Raw genomic sequence first — 25,815 nt, forward strand, 5'->3', positions numbered from 1 at the left:
AATGTGGATTTTTAGTTCTGTTCCTACCCTGCCGTGAAAGGTGAGGGCAGAGCTAAGATTGTAGTATTGTTTTCAGAACATACTAGCAAACACCTCAGCATTCTGAAAAGAAGCATTGATTAAGTACCTAATGTGGGCAAAACCCCAGTTCTTTATTCATTCACCAAGTATTGATTGTATATTACCAAAGGGAACAAGACCATTTTATCTGTGTCACTTCCCAATTAAAACCCTTCAATGCCTCTCCATCACTTACAAAATAAAGTAAATAAATTCACCTTGGCATTCTAGGCCCCCTACAATCAGACTCTAATCATATCTTCAACTATTTCTTTACATGAGCTTTTGGCCAGACTGATCTATACATTGGCCCTGGACACAACTTAAGCATTCATAATTCTCTGTTGTTGGCCCTAATAGGAATGCCTTTTTCCTTCTACAGTTACATATGTCCTAGTTATCATTCAGGAGTTTGATAACTTTACATTTGAATTGTGCTTCACAGCTTTGTAAAGTGCCTTCACATATTGCTCATTTGCTGCTTGGTTCACTGACTTCTCTGTTTGTGTCCTGTTTCACTGGGTCTTCTTTCCTCCCACTCCTAAACCTAAATGTCATCCAAAGGTTTGTCTTTGGCCCTTTGTTTTTATGCCCTCTTCCTTGGCAATCTTATACACTTCCATAATTTCAAATATCTCCATGATGCACATGATTCCCAGATCTTTATATTTCCCAAAATTTCTACTTTCACACTTCCAATAGACTGCTGCATATTCTCACCTGTATTTCCCTGGTACCTCAAATACATTACCACCTGAACTGAACTCATCATTTTGCTTCAAAAACCTGCCCCTCCAATCAGTTCATTCCTTTAATGGCGTTACCATCCTTCCTATCTTCTAGCTTCAAAACATCAGTGTTTCCTTGACTCTTTCCTTCCTTCCCCTCACTCTACTTACATGACCCCTAAGTGGCTGAATTCATGATCTCATATTTACTTACCTTTCTACATATTGTTTCTCTCTGTATAATACAAGTTTCTTGAGGGGATGGATTATTTTTCAGTATTCATCTTTGTCTATCTAATGCCAAGCCAAGTATTTTGTACATAATAGGTGCTAAAAAAATTATTTTTTGTTAAATTGAATTGAATTTCCCTAAACAATCAGTTTCCAAGCTCTATTGATTCTTTTTCCACAATATTTTTGGCTCTATCCCTAATTCACACTCTCATGGACACTACCCCAGCTCAGGACCCTCCTTACCTCTTACCTAAACTATTATAATAGGTTTGTAATCAGCTTTCCTTCCTCCGGTTTCTGCCCCCTTCAGTCTCACACAGTTTCCAAAATAATCTTCACAATGTGTAGGTCTGATCACAATCAATCACCTGCTCAAAATCAGTGGTTTGTACTGTTTATTGAATAGTACAAGTTGCTTAACCTGACATTTGAGGCTTTCCCTAATCTGGCTCCAGCCCATCTTTCTAGTTTGCTTCATGACATGATATTTTCCTTTATATACACTACCCTCTAATAAAACTGTACTATTTTGTTATACCCTCTTGTCTTTTTGCTGTCTACTGCCTTTGTTTCTTTGTGTATCTCCCCTCTTTGGAATGGATTCATTCTCTGTGTCCTATTTGTGCCTATTAAAAACTTTCTCCTAGCTGTGTGACCCTGGGTTAGGCACTTAACCCCAACTGTCTAAAAAGAAAAAAGAAGAAGAAAAAAAAAACTTTCTCATTCAAGTCTGACTCCCTGTGTGACATCATTCCAGTGAAACTGGTATTAAAACATTTTTACTATTAAAGGACTCTTCCAACTTTAACCTTCTCATAGTCAATGATTTAGGAAATTTCCTTCAGAATTTGTGGCACATTATTCTGAGTATCTTTTTTTGTTGTTGTTGTTGTTCAGTTGTTTCAGTCATGTCTAACTCTTGGTGACCCTGTCTGTGGTCTTCTTGGCAAAGATACTGGAGTGGTTTGTCATTTTCTTCTCCAGCTCATTTCACAGATGAGAAAACTGAGAGAAAGAAGGTTAAGTGACTTGCCCAGGGTCACACAGCTAGTAAGTGTCTGAGGACGGATTTAAACTCAGGAAGATGAGTCTTCCTGACTCCAGGCTTGGCACTCTACCCACTTTGCCACTTAGCTGCCCTTTTTCTTTTGAATACCTTCTTTGTCAGTAAATCTTTGTGCTTTGAGGTTGGGCATGACAAACAAACAAAAAGTAAATATGTACTTAAAAAGTACAAGGGATAAAATTTCTCTTATGGTTCATAAGTTAAGTATGAAGACCAAAGGAATTCTAAAAATATTTTCAGCAATAAAAAAACAACTCTGAAATCATAGCTTCTTAAGATGAATACTTTTATGAATACTTTTGAATTTACTTTGTAAATTCTGGTCTTTTTTTAGCCTCATTATATCATCATGTTTTGAATAATTCTGCTTTTTTCACTAGATCCTAAACACTATGAGTACAGGCATGGGTGGTCAGTGTCAGGTGTCATACATTTTTGAGTCCCCTCTTCTCCCATCTACCCACATTCCACAGTACCTAGCACAATATCTTGAAAGTTTGTTGAAAGTATTGAATAAATTTTCATTGGTGGTAAAAATTAGGAAGTACATATCCTAGGTTCAGAATTAGACAGGACCTCAGGGGTCTTCTAGTTTAACACACGGTTATCCCTTCCACATTGCGACTTTCCCCATCGAGGTTTCAATATATTGTAGGTTGGCATAAGATATTAAATGGGAATTTTTGAGTGGTATTGTGGAAGTCACAGATGACAGGCCAGCAGATGGCACAGAAAAAGTTTAGAAACTCAGAAATGCATAAAATATATAGTATTGTATAATATCAACCCAAATTTTACAATAAGATACTATAAATACTCTGTGAAAGAAAAAGAAAAAAATCAGACCTTCTCTGGTTTGAAGGGAGGGCCAAAAATTTTATGCAGATTTTCCAGATCTTGGGGGCGCTGTACCCCTCACCCCTCAATGGGGAAGGGATAACTGTATATTGAACAGATTGTCTGTAAAGGCACCTTTACAACATTCTCAACAAGTGGTTTGCTTGAAAATCTCACATGAGGCTTGAAAGTCCACTACCGCATGAGATGCTGTATTTTACTTTTGAGAAACTAATTTTAAGAGATTTTCCTTATGTTGAGCCTGAATTGACTTCTCTGTAATTTGTAGACATTGTTGTTCCTAGTTTTGCCTTCTGGGGACCAGTTCTGGAATTCCTCTTCCACAGGACAGCTCTTCAAAAAGATGTTTTTCAAGTATCATGTATCCCATAGTCTTCTTGAAACTAGAATTTGAACACACAGCCTCTGCTTCCAAATCCCAAGCTTTTTCCCATTACAGTTATCTAAGATCTATTCAATTGAGGAAGATAGAGCTGTAATAAGTAGGGTAGTCAGACAAAAATTTGCCTGAAGGAGCTAAAATAGTGCTGAAAGTATTTGTACTCCAGCGGCATGAAAACAACTGAACTTAGGACCTAGTAGAAAATGGACAAAACTTGTGTGCTGTGAATTTAGGGGAACTATCTTCTCTCCCTCTTCCAACATTTAAAACTAACCTTACAGGTCAAAGACATGGAGCCTGCAAGGTTGTGTAAGTAAAGACAGACTCTTGGTCTGTATTTTATTGTTATTCTATCTCAAACTGAGGCCTTCATTATCTTGGACCTGCAGTCCTACCTAGACATTCAGATGTTCTGACAAAATTAACTACCGAAAAGTGTTTCTACCCCAGACGGGCAGACCTAATCTTGGGAACAGATTAGATTTGGGCAACACCACCAACAAAGGTTATCTCAAAGTTAAGTTAGTCTCCTCCTCCACTCCCATCATCTGACATCCTGTTCCTATTACTCAATAACTTAAATAAGGAAAGTAGCTGAGCAGCCTCACCTGATAGGTCCCTTTTGCCACCTTCTCTAAGGCTGTGTAAATATGTGTACTTCCCTTTGTTCTTTGGAGTTGCTAGCCACCTGGCAATTTTCCATCAGCTGAGATTTAAAGGAGCCTTAGATACTGAGTGTGAGTAGTCAGAGAGGAGGAAGGGGAGCATTCCAAGCATGAGAGAAGCCAGAGAAAATGCCAAGAACCAGAGCTGAGAGATGAAGTGTTTTGTTTGTGGAATAGCCAAGAGGCCAATGTCATTGGAGGGAAGAGTACTTGTAGGAGAGTAAGTAGACTGGAAACATAGTAGGGGGCTAGGTTATGAAAGGCCATGAATGCCAAAGAGAGCATTTTGTATTGGATCCTTGAGATAATAGGGAGCCCATGTCCCCCAAGTTTGGAATGCTCTTTGTCCTCCTCTCCCATTACTGACCTCCATAGCTTCCTATAAGTTCCAATTAAAATCCCATCTCTTACTAAAAGCCTTCCCCAACCCCTCTTCATTCTAGTGCCTTCCCTCTGTTAATTATTCCCTATTTATCCCGTACATTGCTTGCTTTTTATATATTTGTATGTTGTCTCTCCCATTAGGTTATAAACTCCTTGAGGGCAGGGGCTGTCTTTTGGCTCTTGTATCCCCAGTGCTTAGCACAGTGCCTGGCACATAGTAGGCATTTAATTGTCTACTGATTGATTAGGAGATCGGTGTTTCCTAACTTGGGGTCTGTGAACTTGTTTTTATAATAATAATAGCTAGCATATATAGCACTTTAAAGTTTACAAAATACATACAGTGTCTCATTTGATCCTCACAACAACCTTGTGAAGTAGGTACTATTATCCCCATTTTACAGATGAGGAAACTGAGGCCAAGAGCAGTTAAGTGACTTCCCCAAGGTCATACAGTTAGTGCATGTCTGTGGCAGGATTTGAGCTCAGGGCTTCCTGACTCCAAGTCCAGCACTGTCCAATGATGATGATGATGATGATGATGATGATGATGATAACAACTAACATTTACATAGTAGCACTTAGTATGTCTCAGGTATTGTGCAAAGTGCTTTACAATGATCCTTACAACAACTCTGGAAGGAAGCTGCTATTATTACCCTCATTTCACAGATACAGAAACTGAGGCAAACAGGTGAAGTGACTTGCCTAGGGGTCACACAGCTAATAAGTGGCAGAGGCTGTGTTTGAACTCAGGTCTTCCTGACTCCAAGTACAGCACTCTATCAACTACGTTTTGATAATAGTATTATTCAATAAGATCGTTTTCCTTAGGAACCTTGTGTACTTTATTTCATTCATTTAAAATGATTGTTCTGAGGAGTTCATAGGTTTCATTAGGTTACTAAAAGGTACTTCCTACACACACGCAAAAAGGTTAAGAACTCCTGGGAAGATGAAAATGTAGGGTTAGAAGAAAGAGGGCATCCATTTCCTCCTCTGTCAAATCAGGTCTCTATGGTCCCTTTCAGCTCTGACATCCCTTGATGCTGCAATCTCGAGGAGGCTCAGGCTCCAGGGGGCAATGAGAGACAGAGGGGGCGGCCAGGGGTGGTCACCCTCTCGTAACGAAGAGCAGCAAAGGACCAAGAACGTAGAATGAGGAGAGTAAGGGGAATCTCCCAAGAGCAAATCCGGGGCTCGGCACCCCTGAGAGAAGCCCGGGCAAGGCTGTGCAGGCGCCTGGGGTGGGGCCAGGGCAGTGCAGATGCCCGGGCAGGTGAGGAGGAGCCTTAGAAGGCGAAAGAGATAGACAAAGAGTGGGTCGTAGGCCAGGCGGGAAAGAACAATGGCCCCGCTTATTGGCTCCGGGTTGGGGCGGGGGTCAGCGATGGGCGGGGTGGGGGTCGCGGCTGGAGCTTTATAGAGGGAAGAAGACAGGGGAAACAAAGTCTTATTTTAAGACGCATAGAAGGCAGCTGTCAGGCTACTCTGGGACGCATCACGCCGGGAGCCTCAGGTGTGTCTACGGCGGCCTAGAAGCTCCAACCTCAAGTTCAACTACCTGACTGGTTTACTCTGTTACAATGGGGTACCTCTCTCCCGCCTCTTATTGTCAACTACCTATCCCCACCCCCTTCAATTTCACCTTCTCACGAAACCCTATTGGAGGGAGGTGGCCCCGCCTCTCCTCTTTTCCAATTGGCGGGAGGAGGTTCCGAGTCCCGCCTTCCCTAGACTCGTCGCTGATTGGTAAGCGAGCCTGTCGATCCAATTTCCCCGCCTACTCCCGCTCTCTCTGCCCCTTCCCCGGGCTGGGATCTCGCGGGAAGAGCGGCGGCCGCGGTGGTGGCGACGGCTGGCTAGTGGGGCTCGGTCTCTAGGCTGCGGGCGGAGCGGGGAAATTTCTGCTCAGCCGGGCGCTTCCTCGCGGAGAAGCCGGAGTGAGCTGCGGCAGCCGCAGGCCTGGGCCGCCCCCTCCTCCGCCTCCTCCTCGCCGGGGCTCCTCACTGCTCTCGCTCGCTCTCCGGAGAGGCTCAGGTATAGGAGGAGCCGGGAAGCCGGGAAGCCGGGGCCGGGGGCGGGCGGGGAAAGGGAGCAGCCGGGGTGAAGGACCGCGCTGCCGCTGACAGCCCTCGAGCCAGCCCGGGCGCCCGGGGGCAGGCGGCAGCGCGGGCTCCGGGGGCAGGTTAGCGGGTCCCAGCTCCGGTTGGCGGCTTCACGGGCTTCCGCCTGGGCTGTGGGGGAGGCGAGTGTGGAGGGTGCCCGGGCTGCTCGGGGCTGGCTCCCGGGGAGGGAGGTCGGGGGGGCGTGCGGAGCTCCGGGACTTGGGGGCATCCCATGCCGCGTCCGGGACAGGGGCCGCCCCCACCCCAGGTAAAGGAGAACCCGGGGGTCCGGTTTTCGAGGTTTTCTTTTCTCTGCTCCCCCCGTGCCACCGGGGATCCTTTAGGGGAACCCCGGGGGCTGCAGCGCCTTGCGTGAGTAGACCCCCAAGGGGTCGGAGCAGAGCCTCGGGCGGGCTCCCCGGGCCAGGTGTTCTGGGCGTGGGGCGCAGTGTCCAGGGCCAAGGAAGCGAGCGCTCTGGCCGGACGCGCTCCGGGGCGAGCCTTGGAAATACACGCCTAGAGAAGGGGTTCAAAAGCAAAAGTCCGGGGCGGCTGAGTGATGCTGTTGCTTCCTGCTGGTTAACAGATTAAAGATTTAGAGCCAGCAACCAAAAAAAAGAAAGAAAAAGAAGGGGAAAGCCCGTTTTAGGAACTTTAAGGATGACTAGAAAGCCATCACTTAAACACGAGATTTTCTTTCGAGGTTTTTCTTGACTAATTTAAGTGGAAGGCACTCTCCGGAATTTGCAAAGTGTTTTTTTGTGGTGGCTATTCTGACTTAATGTGCAACTAAATAAAAAGATTACCTGGTGGGTTTGTTTGTTTGTTTTTGTTTGTTTGGCTCTGTTTAAAGAAGAAATTGCACCGGAGGAAAAATAAACCCCAGAGTGAAGTGTGGCGTGACAGAAAATAAATACTGCATTTACTGCCCCTAATAGGGCAAACCTGAAATTTGGGTAAATAGACGAATATGAGACCTGCCAAGTCTTACCTGCTTTAGCATTTTTTTTTTCTTAGTGGCAGTTACAAGTGTCACAGTTCAGTGGCTCTGGGTTTTGGAAAATTCAAAGCGCATCCAGGATGATCCTGGTTCTTGGAAATTATTTGGTAAGATGGAAGAAAAACAGAAAATCTATTTTAAAAAGTGGTTAGTAGCAAAAAGTTTGCAGTAATATTCATTACTTTTAAGCCTTCGGTTTTCCCCAGCAATGTCTGAATGGTTTTTATAACTGTGAGATAGTTATAGGCCATTTTTGCAAATGAATATGAGGTAAGATAACTGCTTATTCACAATCCGAACAATGAGAGAGCCTAACTAGAATTTTTAAAAATAAGTGAGCCTTTTATGAAAGCAGGAGTAATGTCCAGTAAACAAACTCAAGAGACTTGCTCAAAAAATTAATTCATGCAGCTTTCAGGTTGTTATAGTAATCAGTTAGCTCTTCTGCATCTCCAGTACTATATAACTAACTAATGCTTGTAATGATGCTATTAGACTCATTAGAGAAAGATTGAATTAGGTTCAATGGAATTTCATTATTGGGCTTTTTTTTTTTGAAGAAAAAAATGTTTTAATTCTTTGAGAATTGGTCATCACAGTGTTATATATGTGATACTTCCGTTAATTAGAACAATTCATTCCCTCAACAGTTAAGAGTATATTGTCTTTCCGCATGATGTTGATTTTTGTTTAGTCCTCGAATTGAAATAAGGGAAATTACTAAGGCAGGAGTTCTCAAAGTTTTTGGTTGAGGACCTCTTAACACTCTCAATAATTGAGGACCTCGAAGAGCTTTTGCTTTTGTGGAATATGTCTATCAATATTTACCATGTTAAAAATTAAAACATTTTGGTGTTATTATGAAAAGAATTTTGACCTAAGGGACCCCAGAAATGGTCTTGTGGACTAATATTTTGAGAACTGCTGCTTTATGGTATTTCATAAATGGTATGAATGTTTTCTAGTCCATTTTGCATTGTTGTTGGGATTGGTATGTTTTCTATAGGAATAAAAAGTATTGTTTTAGTGCCTTTTTTTTTTAAAGCAAAAAGCCATCTATTTAGAACTTGAAGTTGATCGAAAGTTTCTTGTATAGAATGTATATTTCACATTTAAGGGGGAAAAGGCATTGTAAATTTAAATGGTTAATTCAGTGAGTGCCCAATCAAGATTTTGAAATAAACTTTTTAGTTATAAAAACTAATGAGATAAGGAATAGTTTTAAGTCTGAGTTAAACCTTTTTAGTCCCACTTATATATGTTCAATAAGGAAAATTTTTGTTTAAAACGTTTTCTTAAAGGGGAAGTTTCAGTTTCAGTGTTAGAGAATTAATATTTAAAACACATACACATGCATTTGATTGTTTAAAATTAAATCTTAGGTCTTCGTTATTTTGTTGGATATTCTTAATTGTTAATATTTGGACTTGAAATGATATTCTTGCAAGAGATAATTAGGACTTGCATCTTTATTGTCTTAATAAAGCAAAGTTTACATGAATAAAATTTGTTCATTTAAACAATATATGCATCTATATATACATTTTTAAAATCTTTTATGAATAAGATATGAAGTTTTTTTTTTGTTTTAATCTAGTTTCTAAAATGGTAGTGCCTAAAGAAATAGCAATATCCTCTGAATTAAAAAAAAAAACAAAACAGAAGTGGAAATGAGTGGGGTTTAAGATCAGCTTTGAGATTTAATTGGTAAGTTAACCCCTATGAGGAACCAACCTTTTCTAATGCACCTTCCCTGCAACTTAGTTTTAGAGTTGCATGGTGGGCTTGATATGTGGATGTGGGTCCCACAACCAGTATGGTCAGAGATTGGGGCTTTACCCTTAATCTTCCATTCTCGTAGATGAAGCCTCCATCCACTACACAAGCTGCCTTTACAGTTGAACATCATAAGGTAATTTTCCCGTTATAAATAGTATGCAGTCTTTATGGGTAGAAAGGTAAACAGATGGCAGATGAATAACAGTCCTATTTCCTTTTTGACTTGCAGTTTTTTCTTAAGATGAAATTGGTTTTGTGTAATTCAGTGTGACTTAGTGGGAAGGGTGTTGAACTTGCCTTCAGGAAAGTCCTGAATTTGAACCTTGACTGACAATTTCCCAGGTAAATGAACATGGTTAAGTTACTAGACTCTTTGAGCCTAGGTTTCTTTATTTATAAAATGAGAATAAAACCTATAGTACTTATCCTGGTAGGATATGTACCTGGTAGGGTACAAATCAAATAATACTTTATATGTGAAGTACTTTTTTTTTTTAAATAGATGCCCACTACGTTTAAGGTTCCTCAGGTACTTTCTTTCTGAGCATGTGTGCAGGATTTTGAAACTTGGGTTCAGAAACAGCTTTGCCACTTAGAACCTGGGTGATCTTGGGCCAGTCCCTTTAGCTCTTTGAACCTCAGTGTCCTCATCTGTAAAGGAGGGGCCTAGACTAGAGGACCCAAGGTCTCTTCCAGCTTTTAGTCTTTGATCCTCTGAACAAGCCTTTGAAGTGTGATACAGGGATTTCCCATTATGTATGGAGGAAGAAGAAAAGATTAAGTGAATTGCTCATAATGGTATAGCTAGTCAGTGTTAGATTTGGGATTTGAACCCAAATCTTTCTAACTTAAGGTTGAGTAATTTTTTTCCCCATCATACTTTGCTAACTTATAAAAAATTCAGTGGGGTAGTTTTGGAGGAAGTATGTTGAGTTTGTACTTTGAATAGCTGTCAAGACATTTAAGTGGAAACAGGCAGCAAGTAGAGATATGATACTGGATCTTAGAAAGGAGTATGGGGCTAATGAGGCAGACATGAATTGAACTTGTTATGGGAAAAAATGTAACTGGAGAGGGAACTTTGGGGGCATGCCCATTATTATTGTTAATAACATTAATAGGATACTTTAATGTTGTTGTTTCAGTTATGTCCAACTCTTTGTGACTCCATTTAGGGTTTTCGTGACAGAGATACTGGAGTGCTTTGCCATTTCCTTCTCCAGCTCATTTTACAGATGAAGAAACTGAAGCAAACAGGGTTAAATGACTTGCCCAGAGTCACAGAGCTAGTAAATGTCTGAGATTGGATTTGAACTTGGGGTTTCCTGACTCCAGGCCCAGCATGCTATCCATTATGCCACCTAGTTGCCATGTTAAAATTTATAAAATCCTTTACATCAGTGCTGTCAAACTCAAATAGAAACATACATTGACTTAGAAAATCACAAATTCACATTACCTGTGTTGCATAATAATTTTATCTATTTTGTTAAACACATCTCAATTACATTTTAATCTAGTTAGGGCCTTCAATTGGACACCTCTCTGTCTTGCACACATAGGTTCATTTAATTACCCTATTAATTCTGTAAAGTAGATATGAAAGGTATTTTCCCTACTTTACAAACGAGAAAAGTAGAGCTTCAAGACATTTAGTTATTTGTTCATGGTCACATAATTTTCAAGTGTAAAAGATACTTAAACCCAGTTCTCTCCATTGGAATTGGAAGTAGAACCCAAAGATCTAGGTTCCAAATCTATCTTGATCACAGTAAAGAGATTGAAGGACAGCTTTTAGAGCATTCAGGATCACTGGGGTAAAAAGAACCAGGATGATCTAGGGTCACAAGTTGAAAAAAGGGAGAATTTGAAGAAGGACGTGCTGGTCAACAGTGTGAAATGTGACAGGGGTCATGAAAATTGAGGCCTGAAAAGGGACGTGACATTTAGCAGATGGTTTCACCTACCTGCTTAGGAAATCTTCACTAACCATAGTCTGCTTCACTGTTCAGGTTTAGTACTTAATTGTTCGTTTTTGCCTTTGTTAGTTTTGTATTCCCATCATAACATATTTTCATCCTTAGCCTTGCATTGGCCACATAGGTCATGAATACCTGCTTGATTAGGTAAAGATAATGATGTTAATTATATACTATAAAAACATCTCCTAATGTACTAAAATGTTTGAAACTTGTTTGCAGCATAAGATTTTGTTAGCTTAGGAGCGGAGAACCTTCGACCTTGAAGCCACATGTAACCCCCCAGGTCTTCAAGTGCAGCACTTTAATTGAATCCAAACTTCACAGAATGCATCCCCATATCACCGTACTTATGTTTTTCTTCTTTAAAACAAGCAACATTAAATTCTTAATGTGATTTTTTTTTTCTCCTCCTGCTTTGCCTACTTATCCACCTTAATATATTAACTCCTCTCAGCATGTGGAAGAGAGAGACAAAATCAAATAGTCCACATCCATTTAAGAACCTGTTATGTGCCAGGTACCCTGCAAAAAAGAGCACACTCATTAACTTCTAGCGGTGAGAAGAGTAGATCCCCCCTGCCCTCCCAGTTATTTGCATTTAATTTGGGGTCAGAATACATGGATCCTACCTCTGGTACCACTGATTGCTAATGTTAGTTAACTAGCCTTTAATAAGTGGCTACTATGAGCTATGTTCAGGAGGTACCCCACTAAGGGCTATAGTGGAACCACAGAGTTGTAATTTGTATTTCTCTTAAAGGATATTGAAGCATTTTTTTTAAAAATATGGCTGTTGATAACTTGGATTTCTTCCTTTGAGAGCTGCCTATTTATATCCTTTGACCATTTCTCTGTTGAGGAATGGCTTCTATTCTTAAACATTTGAATCAATTCCTTACATATCTTGAAGATGAACCTTTGTCAGAGAAACTTGCTGTCAAGTTTGTTCTCCCCCTCCCCCATTACTTGCTTCCCTTATAATTTTAATTGATTGTGTTTGTACAAAACCTTTTTAATTTTCTGTAACCAAAATTATTTGTTTTCTCTTTTGTAATCTCCTATATCCCTTGTTTGGTTATGAACTGTCCTCCTGTCCATGGATCTGAAAGGTAATTTCTTCCTTGCTCCTCTAATTTATGTCACCCTTTATGTCTTAAGTCATGTGTCCATTAGGTTTCTCTTTGTATATGGTGTGAGGTATCGGTCTGTTCTTAATTTCTGCCAGACTTCTTTCCAGTCTTCCTCACGAGTTTTTTCAAATAGTGAGTTCTTAACTCAGTAACTGGGGTTTTTCAGTTTATCAAATACTAACTAGGGTACTATGTTCTTTTGCTTTTCTATGTTCTGAGTCTACTCTGTTTCATTGATCAGCTTCTCTATTTCTTAGCCATTGCCAAATTGTTTTGATGATGATTATCTTGTAGTGAAGTTTGATCTGTGGTACTACTAGATTCTTCTTTCCTACTTTTTTCCCTATTGTTTCCCTTGACTTCATGTTCTTCCAGGTGAATTGTCTTTTTTATAGATTTATAAAGTAATCCTTCAGTAATGTGATTAGTAGTAAATTAATTGAGATAGTGTTGTCATTTTTTATTGGCTCAACTTACCTAACCTCCTCCAGTTATTTAGGTCTGGATTTCCTTAAAGAGAAGTTTGTAAATTTTCCTTCAGTGTTGTTGGTTAACAAGTTTGTTATCTAATCCATTTCAGTATTTTTAAATGCTTCATCAGTTTTGCCATGTTGTAAACTTTTCAAGTCATACTGGTTAGTAGAAATTAAGTGAAGATGATTTTTAGAAATCATTTGAAACAACTAAAGCTCATCTACTATATCACTAAAGTGAAAGTCACAAGGAAGAACTCCTTTCACTTGAACAAAGGTCATATTATAGATTTTAATGTCCAAAACATTATCTGAGTTGTGGGAGAAAGTTCACTAACCTGCTTCGTGGGGAGAGCTGTCTCAGATATGGTATTGGGCGTTAGATTACAGGGCTAAAAATTAAAAAGGACCTAAAAATGATTGTTATCTGGCTAATGGCCCAGAAAGAAGAAAAGCAGGATCTGGCAGCATTTGGCAGTAATTTTCTATAAGACAAGTGGCCTTAGCTCTTTTTATTATTGAATTGATTCTTTGACAATTGGACTTAGTGCTGCTTCAATAAGGAAAGCCAAATTTTTGAAAATGAATAATATTTTGTGGAAACTTCTGAAATATCACAGAACAGCAACCATCAAGGGGTCGAGGGGGAGGGAGAGGGAGAGGAAGGAAGAAAGTTTAAGGAAAAAGGTAGTCTGAGAGTCAAATATCTTTATATGCTGTGTTCAAATGGCTTTAACCACCCCTTTATAGCTTCTTAGTGAAGTCATGGAAATTGTACCAAAACCATGAACACAATGAAAACCTGAACAATTGAAAATAAAATTAAAGGGGCTTCTCCTATCTTTCACCCTCCCCCAAATAAAACTTGATAGCTTAAGAGATGAAAAGGTGGCTCTTTTTATATACTGTGCCTTTGTAAAATAAAATTTTCTTTAAGGTATGTCAGATTTTCAGTTCTTTTTCTGTTATACAACCTGTTATAAAGATCTGGGGTTTTCTTTTTTTTTTCCTTTTTTCTTTTTCCCTTTAATAAAGGCCTTTTGGAGCACCACTTGAACAGCACTGGAATATGATGTAGATTTGAGCAACAAGAATCAGAGAGATTATTTATATGCTTTGGATCTTTCGTACTTTTGGAAAAGGTCTTTGAGTTTTCTCTTAAGCTCTATATCCTTAGAAGCACAATTTTGAGGTTGCCTTTGGTTTCTTTCTTCCATTCTATTTATTGTCCTATTTCGGAATATTTTCTTGAATCTATTGCTTATTCAGATTCATCATATGTTACTGACTTGAAAATTTTTACTGCGAACAGAGATTAGTTTTTTATTATTGACTGAATTATCCAAAATATCTAGAAAGGTATTTGTGACAAAGTAGACAGAACCAGCCTCAAAGCCAGAAAGGCCTGGCCTCTGGCATGTAACACTGTGACCTTGGACCAGTCGCTTGACTGCTTAGTGCTCTGGGCAGCTCTCTTAGAGTATTCAGAAAAGGTTCCAATCTGTATTGGTAAGGAGAATTTCCTCACCTGGGAGTTCCCATACCAGTGAAAATCACAGATCCAGGCTTTATCTTATCACATGCCTGCACAACCTTGACCTTACTAAATGTCCCTGGTGTTTGGACCTTGGCTTTATACTTTGACCTGGGCTCTGGGTCTTTATGATTGTGGTGTGATTCCATATTTTGATGTCAGTCTCCTTGATCAGTATTTGGTCTAGCTTTTATCCTCACCTAGCCTCTTTTTGTGTCCGGCAGCATACTTCTGTATTTTGTCAAGTCTCTTCTTTGGCTTATCTTTCTGCTGTGTCTGCAGTTGTAGCATTCTACAAAGCTCTACCACTCAATTCCTCCTGGCCAGCAGCCCACCCAGAAGTCCTTCTGTGCCTGTTCTCTGGTTTGGCTCTCTATCCTTGGCATCACAGAGGGATCCCTGAAACCTTCACTTGAATATTACATAGTTTATTATCTGCTGTATCTTTTCTTGTTTTTCAGCTGCCCTCTAGTGGCTCCATCTGTCACTGCCTCACTTCTACCACTAAGGTAACCAATTAACTCAGTATAATAACAACAATCCACATTTTTTTAGTGCTTTATATGTTGCCCCTGGGCCAGACAACACTAGCTCCTCAAAAACTTTGGATTCCTTTTTTGTGAGGGAGCATTTTTTTTTTTGTAGGTATATACCATGTGGCTTGAAACCCCCACTATGAAAATAGGAACTTTTAAATTCAACTGGGTGGAGGGGGGTCCAGATATTCGGTTATTATTTTGCTAACAGAAACCTGAGTGTATAATACAATCAGCAAAAGTGTTATGTGAAACAGAAATGGATTTTTTTCCCTGCTATTCCGAGCAACCATTCTGCCATATTTTATTTCTATTTTGTTCTTGTTTGGGGAGAAAACTTTCCCCCTTCCAGGTTCCCACCTAGAAACTTGTATGCCAGCCATGAGCTGTGGCCTTTAGAACTCTTGTAAGTCATTCTGCTGTGTGTGCAGTTGTACCATTCTAGCTCTACAAAGCTCTGAACTGCTCAGCTCCTCCTGGCCAGCAGCCCACCCAAAAGTCATTCTGTGCCTGTGCTCTGGCTTGGCCCTTCATCCTTGGCATGTCATCACCTCTGTTCTGGTTCTAGTCTGCTCCATGGACCTCTCGTCATTTCTGCCCTGTAGCCTCTTCCCTTTGCTGCTGGTGTGGGAGTTGACCCCTTGCTCTTAGGGAATTGGGGCCTCAGGGAATGTGTAGTAGTTCCTGACAGGACAGGTATGTGCTTGCTGTCCCATTCCTTGTGAAATGTAGGTTTCTCCTTAAACTGTGACGTCTTCTATTAGTGTGTGAGCTCCTTGCAAGCAGGGACTGTCTTTTTCCTTTCTTTGTATACTTAGCCCTTAGCACAGTGCCTGCCACACAGTAGGCCCTCAGTAAACATTAATTGACTGACCTCACCTGACCCTTTTATTTAAGTCTACAAATTTTATTGGGTTCTGGCAGCAACCCATAGCAATATGTATTTCCTGTATCTTTTTTGTTTCTGTTTCTTAAGATGTTAGAACTGGTAAGCATGTTGGAGGTCTTCTATAGAGTAGTTCTCCCTGTTTTTGCAGATGAGGAAACTGAGGCTTAGAAAGAAAAAAGGAGTTGTCCAAGGACTCACGGCTAATAAGTGGGTTTATAATTGGCATTAGAATTCAAACTTCCTAATTAACATTTCCATGCTCTTTCCGCTAGGTAATACTGCTTTATTGGAGCTGGCACATATAATATGTATTATATATAGTATAGTCCCTTTACATTCATGGGGCTTAGGGGCACAGGACCCCTGTGAATATGAAAAACTGTAACTTTAGGCCCCACCCAAACCTTTATTTTTAATAATTCTGATCATATTTATTTAACACAAAAAAAAACAAGTAAAACAACACTGCACCTATAAAAAAAAGTTGCAGTTTCTACGGGAGACAGATCAGATCTGCACACTATGCAGTATTCAAAGCCACAAAGTAGCTACAGCAAGTACTTCGTAGGTTTCCTTCTCCTTTGAAAAACACAAGATACAATGATCACTGTGGGAGAAAAATCATGTGACTGAGTCTGGATGGTAGAGAGATGAAGAGAAGATAATCCCAAAGAGAGTGCGTAGCACATAGTGCACTTTTAACAAAATTTAGCTGCTTATAATAAATTTATGTATGTTATGGTAGTAAATGGTAAAATAGATTAATAATATACACTATTTATGCATTTGTGACTTACTAATTTTTTTCTTTACATATGTGCATTGTCTGCAATTTTCCAAAGTGCACCACAAATCTCCAAAAATTCCCATTTAGTTTATTGATGGCCAATCCATGAATAACCCAAACTATGAATGTGAACCCTGTGAATGTTGAGGGATGACTGTAGATAGAAAGATAGATATAGATATATACATATGTACATATATATACACACACACATACATACATGACACATATAATGCCAATACGTAATCTGCATTATACACCTGGAACTGAAAGGGCCCTCAGGGGCCATCTAGTCCAGCTACCTCCTTTTACAGATGAGGAAGATGAGACAGCGAAGCAAAGGGATTTGTTCAAGGTCCCATAGCAAACAGTGGAGGCAGAATTTGAACCCAGGTCCTCTGACTACAGAGTCTGTGCTCTGTTAAAAACAACAACAAACCAAGTTCATTTTCCCAAAGGAAACAGGAATTTAATTAGTTCTTGTTTTGGAAATGCCACAGACTGTATTTGGAGTCCTTCTGAAATATGATGGCATAAGTATCCTCCTTAAAGTAAAATGTTTTCCTTTCATGTGGTAGTCTCCCCCACATCTTCTAAAAAAATACCCAGTCTGTATAAAAAGATGAAACTTAGGAGGTTATTGGCTTCCAAGTGACTCGGTTGTTTAAGAAAGATCAGACTGTTCTCTTCACTGAAGGATTTCAAAAGGGAGAACTGGGTACATTCTGTGTGTGAGGAATAGCCAGGGTAGATGGACGTGGGAAAGTGAAGGATAGGGGCCATCTCAGTGGTCTAGTTTCCCTGAAGTATACAAAGCTGGAATGTGAGGTAAGTCTAGAAAAGTAGGTTGAGACAAGGTAGTATAGGACCTAAAGTATTTGTATTTTTTCCCCTAAAGGCAAATGGGGATATGCTAAAGATTTTTGAACTAAGGACCAGAGTCAGGCCTGTGCTTTGGGAAGATGATTTTTGAAGTCATCAGACAGTATGAATTAGGAAGTGGGAGGGGCTAGCAGCAATGAGACCAGTTGGGAAGTTATTAGAATAAGCAAAAGGGGATGAGCCTTGAACTCTAGAGGGGTGACCGTGGAATTTAGAGAAGGAAGCAGAAGGAAGGGGACCAGGCGTAAGACATATTGTGGAGGCGTAGTGATGAGGTTAGACAACTGATAGAAGTGAGATGAGGTAGAGGGTACGAGTCAAAGATGACCGTGATAATAAGCTTAGATTCCTGAGAAGGAATGGAGGAACCAGAAGAAAGAGTAGATTTACAGCAGAAGCTGGGCATTAGGAAGAGGTAGGTTCAAATCCTATCTTTGACACTTATTAGCTGTGTGACCATGGGCGAGTTATTTAATTTCCCTGACTGTTACTTAGTTTCTTTGTCTTTGAAATGAATCTAATAATACCTGCAGTACATATCTCACAAGGTGCTTGTGAAGGCTTAAATGAGATTAAAGTATATAAAATGTTTGTAGTTGTAGGTGCTTAATGTTTGTTGTGTTGGAGTTGTTCATTTTGGGATTTATTGAATTTGAGGTGCTGGTGGAAAATCCAGTTGGACATACAAATCCAGTTCTGGCAGCCAGTTGGAAATACAGAGCTGGAGCTTAAAGAGATTGGAGCTGAATGTATTTGTGAGTCATCTGTGTAGAAATGATCCTTGAAACCGTAGAAGTCAGCGAGATCACCAAGAATAGAACTTTAGGGAGATGCTCAGACTTATAAGAGGGGTGAAGTATGGTGAGCCATTTTAGGTTTCTGGGTTTAGAAGGATGATAGAGAGGAACGTAGTGGAGGGGAGAAAAACCAACACAATCTGTATTTGCCTGAAGGAGCTTTCAGCTTCTTCATAATCTGGCATCTGCTTTTCCAGCAGTTTCTCATATTACACTTCCTTTAATGTTGTTGCCATCTTTGTCTTGTAGTCTTATACTTTACTTACCTTTCCGTTGTTTTAGAAAATTTCCTGTGCCTGGAATTCTTTTCCTCTTTACCTCTGTTGACTCTTGCTCATCCTTAAATAACTTCCTCAGCTGTCACTTCCGCTCTGCTTCCTTGTCAGAGCTGGAAGGGACCTTAGTTATCTTGTCTCAACTCCTTGTTTTACAACCAAGGAAATTGAGATTGAGAGATGAGGGTATTTTGTCCAAAGTCCTACATGTGGGTGGCAGCCAATTTGGGACTGCAGTTCAGATCTCTACCTTGGTGATGGTGGGTAAATCATGTCACCCCCTGGGGATTAGTTTCTTCATCTATAAAACAAAGAGATGGAACTAGATGAATTTTAAGGCCTCTTCTAGCCCTAAATCCTTTATCTTGACACCCAGTCTGGTGATTTTTTCTCTTCTGAAGTAAGAAATTGTTGGAAAATTCCGAATAATAGGATAATGTGGTAAATGGGAACGGAAGTTTCATTTAAAATATCTACATTAAAATTTTAAATTATTTTTAATATCATTTACAAAGTATGACACTGAAAGTTTAGTATATAAACACATGTTGAATTTTATTTTCTTTAGCCCATGAACTATAGAGATCAATTAAACTAAATGACTTTTCAGTTAACAGAGTAATATGGATGTGGCAAAAGCTATTCTTTATAGAACTCATTTAAGAATGAAGCAAACATGTTTTATTACATGAAAGGCCTATAGGTTTTCTAATTATATAAACTCATCTAACTTATGTGAAGACATGCCTTGAGGCAGGAGGTAGATGTAGTATATGTATTATGCTATGTAAGGATGTATTTTAAGGATGTATTATACTATATAAGGTAACTTTAGACAATTGAATTTGGTCCTATAAAGGCAAAAATATGTAGTGTTATAGTCTTTGCCTCTACTCTTATGTTCTTTTCTTTCTTCTCCATCTGCATTCCCCCCATTAAGAATGAGTGAATTTCCCCCCCCCAATAAAAAAGAAAGAAAAGTTTTCCTTACAACTATGTCCTGCTTCGTGGTATATATAAGGCAATAATAGAGTTTGGGTGGTCATAGAATTTAGAGATGGAAGGCACCTTAGAAATCATCTGATCAAACCTTCTCATCTTATAGATGAAGATGCCAAAAGTCACAAATGTTGAGGCTGAGAACAAATATGCTACCTCCATGGTATATATTGCACCCTCCCTGTCCTATCTCTTAATATAACCAGCACTTTAATTCAAGCCCTCATTACCTCTTGTTGCATTATCCTCCCAACTGGTCTCCTTTGCTGCTGCAAGGTTTTTTTTTGTTTTTTTTGTTTTTTGTAAGTTTAAAAATTTTTTTTATAAATGAAATGAGAATGCTAGAAGAAAAAAATTAGAAAAGTTTGGAAGAAAATTGGAAATAGAATTAGCAGCTTGGCAAGATACAATGCCTTGTCCAAGCAACAAACACTCTGAAAATTAGAATAGACTAAAAAGAAGTGAATGACTCCATGAGACATTAAGAAATACTAAAAATCAAGAGATTGAAAAAATAGAAGAAAATGTAAGGTATTTTATAGTAACAACAAGTGACCTGGAAAAATGATCAAGAAAAGATAATTCAAGAATTATCTGATTGAAAACTATGACCCCCCCAACCCATAGACTAAATATTTCAGGAAATCATAAAAGAAAACTGTCTCTTAGAACCAGAGAGAAAAATGAAAAAATAATCCATGGTCACCTCCTGAAAAAAATCTCTCCCTCCAAACTCAGGAATATTATAGCCAAAATCCAGAATTCCCAGGTCAAAGAAAAAGTAAGCAGCTATAAAGAATTGAGGAAGAACCTTAGGATTACATAATTTAGCAACTACCACATTAAAGGAGTAGAGAGCTTGGAATAAAATATTCCAGAAGGCAAGAGATACAGGCTTACAACCAACAGTAATTTGCCCAGCCAAACAGTATAATCCTAGGTAGGGGGAGTGGTGGGTGGGAGGGTGGTCTTTACTGAAATAGAGAACTTTAAAGCATTCTTGATGAAGACCAGAGCTGCATAGAAACTTTGAAATAAAAACACAGGAGTCAAGAGAAACAGAGCAAAAGTAAACATGACTAAGCAATTATAAGGGACTCAACAAGGATAAACTGTTTATATTTTAATATGGGGAGATGATGCAAGTGTCTCCATAGAATTCTTCATCAGGGGTCATAGAGAGGGTCTAATTAGATAGGACCTTGTAGTAGTTCTGCTGTTTTGATGATGTTATAAGAATGGAAAGGAACAGGAAGAGCCGTAAGTTACTGAGAAGCCTGGGGAAAATTATCTCACAGAATTGTTATCAATCAGCAAGTAGAAGACTAAAGGAGGAAGGGGTGGGAAGAACAGGTAACACTTGAATTCATTCTTATCTAAACTGTCTTAAGGCGGGAAGAATACATACACATAAACATGTTTGCTGTGTAAGGGAAAGGGGAGAAAACATGGGTAAGAAGAAGATAGATTAAGGGAGGCATTAATTCTAAGCAAAGCAAACTAAGGCTGGTGGGTCTCAAGGGGCTTAAAAGAAAGAAGAGAAAGTTACCCAATTTTTTTTTTTGGACTTGGTCATTGTAGGAATTTGTTGCTTGACTATACGTGTCTCCACTAAGGAGTTTTTTCTTGTTTTCTCAAGTGAGAAGGAGGTGGGAGGAGAAAAGAAAGATGGATTTTTGTTGATTGAAAAAAACCAAAACAAAACAATTTTTTAAATGAGCATTGATCTATTTATAACACAGAGATCCAAAGAAGAAAGTCTTGCATGTACAAAAACATCTTTATAATAGCTTTTTGTGGTGACAAAGAACTGGAAACTAAGGGGATGTCTATCATTTGGAATGATTGAACAAATTGTGATTTATATGTAATAAAATAAAATTGTGGTGTAAGAAATCAGGAAAAAAGATAATTTCAAAGTGACATGGAAGGACTTGTATGAACTGATTCACAGTGAAATAAGCAGAATAAGAACAATTTATACTATAATGTTATTATTATAAAAACAATTTTGAAAGCTTTAACTCTGATCAATGCAGTGACCATGATTCCAGAGGACCAATGGTGAAACATGCTGTATTCCCTTCCTGACAGAGAGGTGATGGACTTAGGGTGAACAATGAGGTATATTTTTTGATACATCCAAGGAGGATATTTGTTTTACTTGACCATACAGATTTGTTGCAAGAATTTTGTTTTCATTTCTCTTTTTCAAATGGGCTAGAGGTGAGAGAAATAAGATTTTTGTTCATTTAAAAAAATTAAATAAAATGTATTTAAAATAAAATTTAATTTTATAAGACTATTGAAACTTATTTTTAGTTATTAATAGTCTCCTAATAAACAAAATTAAAAAAAAATTATTTACCATATTCCTTGATCTCTCTGTATCCTTTTAACACTATAGACCACCTTCTTTCTTGATGTTTTCTCTTCCCTCAAATTCCTTGACGTTCGTCTAGTGTTCTCCCTGTCTCATTGATTGCTCTTTCTTTTTTTCATCATCTTCTACCCCTTCAATATGGGCAGCTTTCTTGGCTGTCCCTGGCCTCTTTTATTTTTATGTTCCCTTTTTTGGCATATTCATCCACTCTTAAAGCTTCAGTTGTAAATTCTTTATGGATGATTTGCAAATAATAGCTAGACTTTATATAGCACTTTCAGGTTTACAAAGTGCTTTATATATAGATAGATATAGATATATTTATATATTAACTAACTTCATTCTCACAACAATCCTGTAAGGTAGGAGTGTGTATGTCCAGCCCCATTCTCTCCCCAGCTCAGCTGCTTGCTGAATAGCTTTATCTCTATTCATTTACCAGTACTTCAGACATAATCTATCCCAGACTAAACTCAGTGCCCTTCTCCTAACTTCCTGGAACCTGTTAATGTTCCCACCCCTCTAATCAGCCAGGCTCCAAGATCCCTATGGATTCTACCTCCACTGTATTTCAAAAATAGCTTCCTTTGTAGTAATCTCTTTGCCACTCCTACTGCTACCACCCTGGGTCAGGTCATTATTACTTCTCACCTGGACTGTTGTGATAGATTTTTAGCTTTAGTCTAAGTGTCTTTGCTCTCAAATCCATTTTTTTGTACTGCTACCAATTCAATCTTCATAAGGCTCCTAACAATTTGATTCAACAAACATTTATTAAGCACTGGAGTGCGAAGCATTGTTCTAGCTGCAGGCAGAGAAACACATTTTAGATAAGATATAGACTTACAATGCATTTTAGTTACATGCACAAATACCATTTCCACAAAAATGTGTTTTAAATGCCAAGTGAGGTTAGAGGAAAATAAAGTCATTCTCAGTTATGGAGCTTAGGGAAGGTTTCCTGGAGAAGTGGCATTTGAGTTGGCTTTTTAAAGGATAGGTCAAAATTTAATATAGAAAAGGGAGAAAAATAGCATGAGCAAAGGCATATTTGAGTAACAACATAGAGGGCATGGAAGGAAACATTAAACAAGGTTGGAGAGGTAGAGTGATGCTGGAATGTATAGGGCCTTGAATGTCGAGGAAATGAGTTTGAACTTTAATTTATAAGGAATAGAAAACCCATTGAATGATTTCTATTTTCATTTACATTGAATGTTGCCAGAATATGTGTGGCAACAGTCTAAAAGGATGGTCTGCAAGGGGGAGACAGATAGTTAAACCTTGGACTTTTAGAACAACTAAGATACTAGGGTGGTGGTAATGGAGTTGCAAAAGATGGCACATAGCTTATGGGATGATTTTTAAAAACTTTTTGTGGGATGATACTGTGGAAGAGTTGTTTATAGGGAAGTGATTGTGTCAAAGTGAAATATATCAAGAAAAAGCAGGAAGAGATTGCAAGAAAATGGACTTTGGTGACTATATGAGAGATGAATGAGAAAGAAGAATTCAAGATAGTACAAGTTTCAGACATGAGAGGCTAGTGCCATTGACAGATATATGGAAGTCAGAATGAAAAGCAGGATTTGGGGGAAGGAGATGCATATGAAAAAAATCTTTCGTTTTTGTAATCTCTCACACCACTTGGTTTGGATGTCTCTTGTTCATTTTATCTTATTTCAACTTGTATGACATTTATTTATATATTTGTTTTATCCCCGCTATTGAATTGTTAATACCTTATTCAGGAAATATTTTATTTGTGTTTTTATTATCAGTACTTAGAACAGTACATTGTCCTAAGAGGCAGCTAGGCGGTACAGTGAAGAGAGTGCTGGACCTGGATTCTGGAACACCTAAGTTCAAATCTGATACTTACTAGCGTTCTGACCACGGGCAAGTCATTTCTCTGTTTTTTGCTTCAGTTCCCTCATTTGTAAAATGGGAGATAATAATCTAGCTTTTATCTAATCAGGCTGGCATACTAGAAGAGAGCTAGACTTGGAGTTTGCAATAATGCTTTAGAAGAGATTTGAGTGACTGCATTTCTTTTCTTTATTTTTTCAGAACTTAAGAAATAAAACAAGCATTTCCATAACAAAGTGGGATAGAAAGTCAGATCTAAATAATTGGAAAAATATTAGTTGCTCATGGGTAGGCTGAGCTAATATAATAAAAATGACAGTTCTACCTAAATTACTTATTCGGTGCAATATTAATCAAACTACCAAAAATTATTTTATGGAGCTAGAAAAAACAATAACAATTCATCTGGAAGAACAAAAGTTCCAGAATATCGAAGGAATTAATGAAAAGAAATGCAAGGGAAGGTGGCCTAGCTGTACCAGATCTTAAATTGTGTTGTAAAGGAACAATTATCAAAACTACTTGGTACTGACTAAGAAATACAGTAGTAGATCAGTGGGATAGGTTAGGTATACAAGGCACAATAGTCAATGACTATGGTAATCTACTGTTTGATAAATCCAAAGACTCCAGCTTCTGGGATAAGAACTCACTATTTAACAAAAACTGCTGGGAAAACTGGAAAATAGTATGGCAGAAACTAGGCATAGACCAACATTTTACACCCTATAGTAAGATAAGGTCAAAATGGGTACATAATTTAGATAAAAAATCTGATACTATAAGCAGACTAGGAGAGCAAGGAATAGTTTACCTGTCAGATCTATGGAAAAGGGAAGAATTCATGACCAAACAAGAGACAGAGAACATTATGAAATGTAAAATAGATGATTTTGATTATGTGAAATTGAAAAGTTTTTGCACAAACAAAGCCAATACAACCAAAATTAGAAGGGAAGCAGAAAGCTGGGAAAAAATTTTTACAGTCAGTATCTCTGATAAAGACCTCATTTCTAAAATATATAGAGAAATGAGTTGAATTTATAAGTACAGAAATCATTCCCCAATTGATAAATGGTCAAAGGATATGAACAGGCAGTTTTCAGAGGAAGAAATTAAAGTCATCTATAGTTATACGAAAAAATGCTCTAAATCACCATTGATTAGAGAAATGCAAATCAAAACAACTCTGAGGTACCACATCACACCTATCAAATTGGATAACATGACAAAACAGGAAAATGATAAATGTTGGGGAAGATGTGGGACAATTGGAACACTAATGTATTGTTGGTGGAGTTGTAAACTGACCCAACCATTCTGGAGAGCAATTTGGAATTATGACAAAGGGCTATAAAATTGTGCATACTTTTAATCCAGCAATACCACTTCTAGGTCTGTATCCCAAAGAGATCATAAAAATGGGAAAAAGACTCACGTGTACAAAAATATTTATAGCAGCTCTTTTTGTGGTAGCCAAGAATTGGAGATTGAGGGGATGCCCATCAATTGAGGAATGGCTGAACAGGCTGTGGTATATGAATGTAATGGAATACTATTGTATTCCATTAAGGGTGTCAGCTTCTTTTGTTTCCCTTATAGTTTTATAAACAATTTAAGCCCCAAAGTTCAGGAACCACTCAAGTTAATCTGCAGTCTGACCAGGTCCTAATTAAGCCTCTCAAAACGCTGTTTTTATTCCCAATGTTTACTGAAGGAGCCCAAGTGGCTATGTTTTTCAAAATAGCACAAGTCCTCAGGGTATCTTTTATTTTAACCTCAAAATATCATAATAAGTTCCACTGAGTGAGCCATCTTTCTTCGTTAGACCCAAATGGACCATTGCAGTGATATAACCTAATTACTACAGAAGTTCAGAGTACAAAGTGATATGGTCTAGATGATCCCTAATGTTCCTAAGAACTTTAAAATCCTATGAATCAATTCTCTATCATACATATCTCAAGGAATCATACTTAGCTACCAAGGCCACTGTTTTAATCATACCTCAGGGC

At 38.6% G+C, this 25,815-nt stretch overlaps 1 protein-coding gene across 1 annotated transcript in view; it reads left to right on the plus strand.

Moving 5' to 3' along the window:
- Nucleotides 1-6,252: 6,252 nt before the first annotated feature.
- Nucleotides 6,253-25,815, plus strand: part of GLCE (glucuronic acid epimerase) — a 150,137-nt gene continuing 130,574 nt past the window's right edge. Inside the window, exon 1 of the mRNA XM_027851846.1 lies at nucleotides 6,253-6,417. The gene's annotated coding sequence lies outside the window, so the exon portion shown is untranslated. The remainder of the gene's footprint in view (nucleotides 6,418-25,815) is intronic.

The sequence above is a fragment of the Vombatus ursinus genome, unplaced genomic scaffold, assembly GCF_900497805.2.
Source record: "Vombatus ursinus unplaced genomic scaffold, bare-nosed wombat genome assembly UNPS02009205.1, whole genome shotgun sequence".
Taxonomy (NCBI): domain Eukaryota; kingdom Metazoa; phylum Chordata; class Mammalia; order Diprotodontia; family Vombatidae; genus Vombatus; species Vombatus ursinus.